The sequence below is a fragment of the Triticum urartu genome, chromosome 5 (genome assembly GCF_003073215.2).
Source record: "Triticum urartu cultivar G1812 chromosome 5, Tu2.1, whole genome shotgun sequence".
Taxonomy (NCBI): domain Eukaryota; kingdom Viridiplantae; phylum Streptophyta; class Magnoliopsida; order Poales; family Poaceae; genus Triticum; species Triticum urartu.
The window spans coordinates 79789923-79797974 of NC_053026.1; the positions used below are offsets into that span (position 1 = coordinate 79789923).

Consider the following 8052-nt stretch of genomic DNA (forward strand, 5'->3'; position numbering starts at 1 on the left):
AAACTGGCATCGTTGCCACCAGATATATCACGCTGCGACGGCAATCAGCTCCGCCTAGCTAGTTAGCCCGACGGAGGTTAACTCTAGCGGTCAATCCAATCAGATGAGTCCAACACGTAGCCCTCAAAAGAAGATGAGTCCAAGACGTTTTGCTCTGCGGCATCTCCAAAGAGAAGAAAAGTGATTCTACAGCCAATCAGACTAGTTTTTTTAAAAGAAAAAAGAAGAACTTCTATCCAATCAGACTAGTAACCGTGGCGCATTACCGAGCCATGAAAGTAAAACAGCAGCTGGTTTGTCCACGCATGTGCAGACAATTCCCTTCCCGCAGGCATGGGATCCTTCCCAATCCCCATACATAAGTACTACCTTCATTCGAAATTACTTGTCGTGAAAATGAATGTATTTAGATGTATTTTAGTTTTAGATACATCCATATTTAAGATAAGTAATTTCAAACAAAGAGAGTACGAACTACGTGCCCTGATCCTCCACTTGACCACTTCAGGGCTACTACTACAAGTCTCTACCATAACACTCGCTGTGTCTTTGAGAGCATCTCCAACAGCCGCGTTAAACTAGCGCCGTGCCGCAAATTAGGCCGTTTTAGCGCGCGCGCAACGCGGCGGGTCGCTCCAGCGGGCGCGCAAAAACGGCGCGCGCGCTATAACGGGTTGGGCGCGCGGTTGAAAACACTTACCCGCGCGGCGTATTTCGGGCGCCAGCTACAGCGCGCGGCACACTTGAGCGCTCGTGCCGCACTCTCTCCTCTCCTCGTCCTACGCCCCGCGCGCGCCGGCGCCGGCGCCCTCCCACCCACCCATGGACGCGCACACCGGCGCCCCGCTCACCCCGCTGTACAGCCGTGACCCCCCCGCCGCCGCCGCAGCAGCCGCCGCCGCCGCCGCCGGAAACCCTAGCGCAGGAAGCGCTGGCGTCGCCATCACCGGAGCTCCGCCGAGCGTCGGCCTCGCGCGCAGCCTCTTCTTGCCGCCGCGGATGACCACGGCGCCGGGTGGCGTCGCGCCGGCGCCGTCCCGTGCCGCCGCCGCACCATCGAAGAAGGTCCCCAATGCGGCGCGGACGAAGAAGGGCAAAACATCCGCGAAGAAAAACAAGGTGCCGGACGGCTCCGGCACCACAAAGCCGAGGGGAAAGAAGCTTGCAGGGCGTTCGACGGCTGCGGCGGCTACCGAAGCGCCGGCGAGCTCACTCGTTGAGCCGGCTGCCGACGCGCACCACGTGTTCGACGAAATGCCCACAAGGTGAAAAAATTTCCAACTTTTCTTTTCTTCTTATTTTTTCAATGCATCATCATCACATATAGATAGCTTATTTGCATTGTTCAAAAAACTTTGTAGTCTCAACGATGATGCATACATGTCCACTATGGGTGTTGGGTCCAACAATTCGCATTGGTCTCAAACCAATGACATCCATTTCGAAGACCATGAGTTTGAGGTGGACGAGGAGGGTGAGGGAATTGTCAAGGCGCCGAAGGGAAGAGCGGGCAATTACTCAACCAACGATGACAAGTTACTATGCCATACTTATTTGCAAGTGTCGAGGGATCCATCCATTGGAGGTGATCAAAGTAGAGACGCGTATTGGGGGCGAATGAAAGAACACTTTGATGCTCACAACTTGAGTGGAATTGACCGCTCCGAGAGATCACTTCGGTCCCGATGGTCGACAATCAACTCGGATTGTCAAAAGTGGGCGGCCGTATAAAAGGCAGTTGACAAGATTAACCCAAGTGGCACAAATGAGGATGATCGAGTAAGTGGCATCTCATATATGTTCATCATACTTGTTTTTCGTGACCGAAGTGCTAACTTGTTTTGTTTTTCTTGTAGTACAACATTGCACAAAACTTGTTCAAAGAAGAGACAAGGACAACCAAGAAGGGGAAGATCAAGAAAGGCAGGGTCTTTACCTTGCCTCATTGCTATGAAGTGTTAAAGGATGATGAGAAATGGAAGAAGCGTGATGGTTTGGAGGATTTGCATTTGAGCAACAAACGGAAGCGAGCAATTGAGATGAATGATGATGATGAGGAGGATGATGCATCAAGTGATGGCGGCAAGAGAAGCCCCACACCCAACTCGGTTTCATACTCGAAGCCAAAACGACCGGATGGGTGCAAGAAAGACAAAACCGAAAAGAAGAAGAGGAAAGGAGATGATGAGCTCAAAAATGCTATGGAAGCTATTGTGAAGGCAAGGGTTGAAGCCAATGAGGTGAGGAAAATGGTAAGGAACCAAGATGCCGTGGCCGAGGAGAGGAGGTTGGCGGCCGAGGAGAGAAGGGTGGCGGCCGAGGAGAGAAAGGTGGCTTTGGAGGAGAGGAAAGTGAGCAACGAGGAGCGAGCTAAGTTGTTGGAATGGGAGAAGCACTTATTCTTCTTGGACACATCTAACCCCAATGCGGCGCAAAAAGAGTATGTCAATCTTGCCCAACAAGAAGTCTTGATCCAAAAAAGAGCCTTGGTTCGTGCAATGGGTGGCGGTGGCCTCGGCGCCATGGGTGGCGGTGGCTTCGACGCCATGGGTGGCGGTGGCCTCGGCGCCATGGGAGGCATGGGTGGCTTGGGAGCCATGGGAGGCATGGGTGCACATCCGGCCGCCATGGGAGGCATGGGTGCACCTCCGGCCGCCATGGGAGGCATGGGTGCACATCCGTCCGCCATGGGAGGCATGGGTGGCTTTGGAGCACCCTCCGACGCTATGGCCGCCATGGGAGGCATGAGTTTTGCTTCTCTCATGGGAGGAATGGGTGCACCTCCGGCCGCCATGGGTGCAATGTCTTTCGATGTGCCTTCTCACACACATTCCCATGAAGATGCCATTGAAGATCTTGCCAACACCGTCAGAGCTTCACATGATGCGGTGCGTGATGAGGAGAGGGAGGAAGATTCATCTTCGGAGGCGGAAGAGTCGTCTTCGGAAGATGAGGACGAAGACGAAGACGAGGAAGATGAAGATTGATGTGTCTTTCATGTCTTGAACTTTAGTTTGCATTTGAACTTGGTTGGATGAACTTGTGGGCATGATTTTGAACTTGTGGGCATGAATTTTTATTCATCAACTTGTTTGTGTCAAATTTCACATGTTCATTTTTTTTCCAAAATATCATATATGCAAAATGCCCGGCGAGTCGCGCGCGCTGTATTTTTGCGCTCTGCTAGAGCGGCGCGCGCGCTGCATTATAGCGCGGCTGCTGAAGCCAGCGCAGGCGGGCGCGCAAAACCAGCTGCAGCGCGCACGGTAAACATGTTTTTTGCGCGCGGCGCTTAGCGCGGCTGTTGGAGATGCTCTGACTGCCTAGCACTACTACGTGCCGTAGTAGGGACGCCACGAGCCATGGACGCCACCACGGAGGGAATGGCCAGCGGCGGCGTCTTCCTGCTCCTACTCCTCCTCGTCGCCATCTTCGTTCGGCTGAGGCGACGGTGGGGGGACGGGAGCAGGAGCGCGCCGAGCCCGCAGTCGATCCCGTTGCTCGGCCACCTGCACCTACTCAAGAAGCCACTGCACCGCTCGCTGGCTGTGCTCGCCGGGGCGACGCCGCTCCTGTCGCTGCGGCTGGGCGTGCGTCGGGCGCTCGTCGTGTCCACATACGCGGCGGCCGGGGAGTGCTTCACGGCGCACGACGCCGCGCTGGCGGGCCGGCCGCGGATGCTCGCCGCGGAGCACCTAGGGTACGGGAACACCACCGTCGTGTGGGCCTCCCACGGGGGCCACTGGCGCGGCCTACGCCGGTTCCTCGCCGTCGTGCTCTTCTCGACCTCCCGCCTCACCGCGCTCGCCGGTGACCGCCGCGCCGAGGTCGCGGCGCTCATTTAGAACCTACTCCACGACGCCAGCGCTAGCGCCGGGGGTGGGATTGTTACCCTCCGGCCCAGGCTCTTCGAGCTGGTGCTTAACGTGATGCTGCGCGTGCTCACCGCGCGCCGGCTTGCCGGCGACATGCGCAGGATCCAGGAGATCGTCGAGGAGACGTTTGCGGTGAGCGGCGCGCCCAACATCGGGGACTTCTTCCCGGCGCTTCGCTGGGTCGACCGTCTCCGTGGCGTCGAGGCGGCGCTTGTAAACCTGCAGACAAGGCGTGACGCGTTCGTCAGTGCCCTCATCGATGACCATCGGCGAACGCGGAATGCCGGTGGCCGGTACATAGAGAAGAAGGGAGTAATCGACGTACTCACGGAGCACCAAGAAGCCGACCCCGGTTATTACACTGATACCGTCGTCAAAGGCATCGTCCTGGTGAGTAGCATATTTTGCAAACTGCATGCGTGACACCACCACCACCATGTGTGCCATTTTGGCGATCTGTGACAACATGGTTGCCATGTCCATGCTGACATTCAGGTACTGCTCACCGCCGGCACCGACACATCGGCGCTGACCACAGAGTGGGCGATGGCGCTGCTTGTGAAGCACCCAGAGGTGATGCGGAAGGCAAGGGCTGAGATAGACGCCAACGTCGGCATGGGCCAACTGATTGAGGAGTCGTACATCACCAACCTACCTTACCCATAGTGCGTTGTCAAGGAGACTCTTCGGCTCTGCCCCGTCGGCCCAATCATTCCTGCGCACGAGGCCATGGAGGACTGCACGGTGGGTGGCTTTCATGTCCAATGTGGCACGATGATCCTCGTGAACGCATGGGCGATCCACCGGACGTCAAGATCTGGGATGCGCCAGAGGAGTTCCGGCCAGAGCGGTTCTTGGACAGAGACGCGGTCACCACGCCCATGCTGCCATTCGGGCTTGGCCGGAGGCGGTGCCCCGGGGAGGCGCTGGCGATGCGCCTTTTCAGCTTGACTATGGCAGCACTGGTGCAGTGCTTTGAGTGGGATGTTGGTGAAGGCGACACCATCGACATGGCCGAAGGTGGCGGGCTCACAATGCCAATGGCGACGCCGTTGGCGACTGTCTGCCGGCCCCGGGAGTTTGTCAAGAGCGTGCTCTCTGCTTCCACTTGAAGGAGACAGGTTTCTGAAGAAATAGAAGAAGCTGGATTAAAATTGTTTAGCAATTTTGCACTGTTGCCAGTGATTCCTTTAGATGATATCCGAGCATTACAAGTCCATTGGATGATATTGAACACTACAACCCATTTCTTTTCCAGTGAATCAGTAAGCGCAAAAGGCTAAAACCAGTTCGATATGACAAGTAATGCTGTAAAAGGTTCTTGCTAGTGTTGAGTGGGAGCAAAAGTATCCGTTGGTGTCGGTCCATGCGATGCAGAGAACGATCTCGGATCATACACTACTCCTTTTAGACTGGGGTAAGGCTACCCATGTGGCAAATAAAAATATTTTCTCCTTCGAGCAAAGCTGGTTTGAGCGAGAAGGATTTATGGAGATGATTGCACACGAATGGGCTAAGCCGGTTACGGGAAGGACGCATGTCGAGAGATGGCAAAATAAAATTAGACATCTACGACAATTTCTGAGAGGTTGGGCCAGAAATGAGAGTGGGATTTACAAACAGGAAAAATAGCGTCTTACTCAACTGATTGAGGCACTAGACTTAAAGGTTGAAGCCACCCTCCTTTCTGTTAATGAGGATCGAACCAAGTCCGAGGCTGAGCAAGGTCTACGTGCTCTCCTGAGAGAGGAGGAGCTTAAGTGGGCGTTGCGTGCGAAAACGCTAAAGGCTGTTCAAGGGGACGACAATACGCAATTTTTCCATATGGTTGCAAATGGTAAACATAGTAAGAAGAAAATCATACAGCTTGAACAGGATGAGGGGACAATAGTGGGACATGAAAATCTGAAAGCGTATATCTCTAATTATTATAAAAAACTTTTTGGACCCCCGAATATATCCACGGTGTCTCTTGATGAGTCTGTGATTGATGATATACCTCAATTACAGGCAGCAGAGAACGATGTTCTCTCTGCAGCGTTTACTGAAAAAGAGGTTCATCAGGCCATAACCCAAATGAAGCTGAATAAAGCACCGAGACCAGTTAGGTTTCCGGCTGAATTCTATAAGAAATGTTGGCATATTATTAAAGAGGATCTTATGCCTATGTTTCATGATTTTTTCGATGGCCATTTGGAGTTGTTCCACCTCAACTTTGGTACGATAACGTTGCTACCTAAGAAAAATGAGGCTGTTCGGATCGAACAATTCCGGCCCATTTGTCTGCTAAATGTGAGTTTCAAGATTTTCACAAAGGTGGGCACCAATAGACTGACACAAATTGCTCACTCAGTGGTTCAACCAAGCCAGACAACGTTTATGCCGGGACGACATATACTCGAAGGGGTGGTCGTCCTACATGAAACGCTTCATGAGATTCACTTGAAGAAACTGGATGGGGTTATCTTCAAAGTGAATTTCGAAAAGCCCTATGATAAAGTAAAATGACCTTTTCTTCAGCAGGCAATGCACATGAAGGGTTTTAGTGAAACCTGGAGGAACCAAGTGGATACTCAAGTCCAGAAGGGTAGTGTTGGAATTAAGGTGAACGATGATATCAGTCACTATTTTCAGACGCATAAGGGGTTGAGAGAAGGGGATTCCATGTCACCACTTCTGTTCAATATTGTGGCAGGTATGTTGGCCGTCATTATTGGCAGGGCCAAGCAGCGTGGCCATGTAGAGGGTCTAGTTCCTCATCTAGTTGATGGAGGGGTGTCAATTCTACAATATGCCGATGACACTATTCTATTCATGGAGCATGACATGGCTAAAGCACGTAACATGAAACTTATCTTGTGTTTATTTGAACAATTGTCTGGCTTAAAAATTAATTTTCATAAGAGCGAGGTGTTTTGTTTTGGGAAGGCCAAAGACGAAGAACACACTTATAGACAATTGTTCATATGTGAATTAGGTGCTTTACCATTTAGTTACTTGGGAATCCCGATTCATCACCATAAGTTATCCAACAAAGAATGGAAATGTATTGAAGAACGAATTGAAAAAAACTCAGCTGCTGGAAGGGCAAGCTAATGTCATATGGAGGTCGGCTAGTTTTGATCAACTCCGTACTGACTAGTATGCTGATGTTTCTACTTTCGTTTTTCGAAATTCCGAAAGGGGTCCGAAGGCTACTTGATTTCTTTCGATCCCGTTTCTTTTGGCAGTATGATGATGCCAAGAGGAAATACCGTCTCGCGCGATGGGATATCCTTTGCTGACCTAAAGACCAAGGGGGTCTCTGTAACACCCTCGATGCGACTATAGCTCCCACGTGTCGAGGCACGACTTAGAGACATAATCGCATTGAAGGCATATGTCGCAAGTTAGGCAATCTTCACAACATCCCATGTAATATGAATAATAAAGGGGAGAACATAGTTGGCTTACACTCACCACGTCAATCAAGAACATAAATAACATTACATCATCCAAAACACTCATGGCCCGACTACGGTGCCAAAATAGAAGAGAACCCAACATGCGACACGGTCCCAATCACCCCCAACTGGGCACCACTACTGATCATCGGGAAAGGAAACGTAGTAACGCTGAGAGTCCTCGTCGAACTCCCACTTGAGCTCATACTCGTCACCTGGAGCGGAATCACCTGGACCTGCATCTGGAGTTATAGTATATGTGAGCCACAGGGACTCAGCAATCTCGCACCCTCGCGATCAGGACTATTTAAGCTTATAGGAAGGAAAGGCAAATATATGTGGAGCTGCAGCAAGCGACTAGCATATATGGTGGCTAACTTATTCGCAAAAGAGAGCGAGAAGAGGAGGCAAAGTGCGAGCGAGAATCTAGAGGAACATCCTGCACAAGCATTACTCCAACACCGTGTCCACTTCCCGGACTCCGCTGAGAAGAGGCCATCACGGCAACACACTCAGTTGATTCATTTTAATTAATTAAGGTTCAAGTTATCTACAACCGGACATTAACAAATTCCCATCTTCCCATAACCGCGGGCATGGCTTTCGAAAGTTCAAACCCTGCAGGGGAGTCCCAACTTAGCCCATGACAAGCTCTCACGGTCAACGAAGGAATAGACCTCCTCCCAAGACGTTCCGATCAGACTCGGTATCTCGGTAATTCAAGACACTTCGAC

At 51.9% G+C, this 8052-nt stretch overlaps 1 pseudogene; it reads left to right on the forward strand.

Annotated features, from left to right (window-relative positions):
* The first annotated feature begins 822 nt into the window (after positions 1 to 822).
* LOC125506806 lies at positions 823 to 4987 on the forward strand (annotated as a pseudogene).
* Positions 4988 to 8052: the final 3065 nt, after the last annotated feature.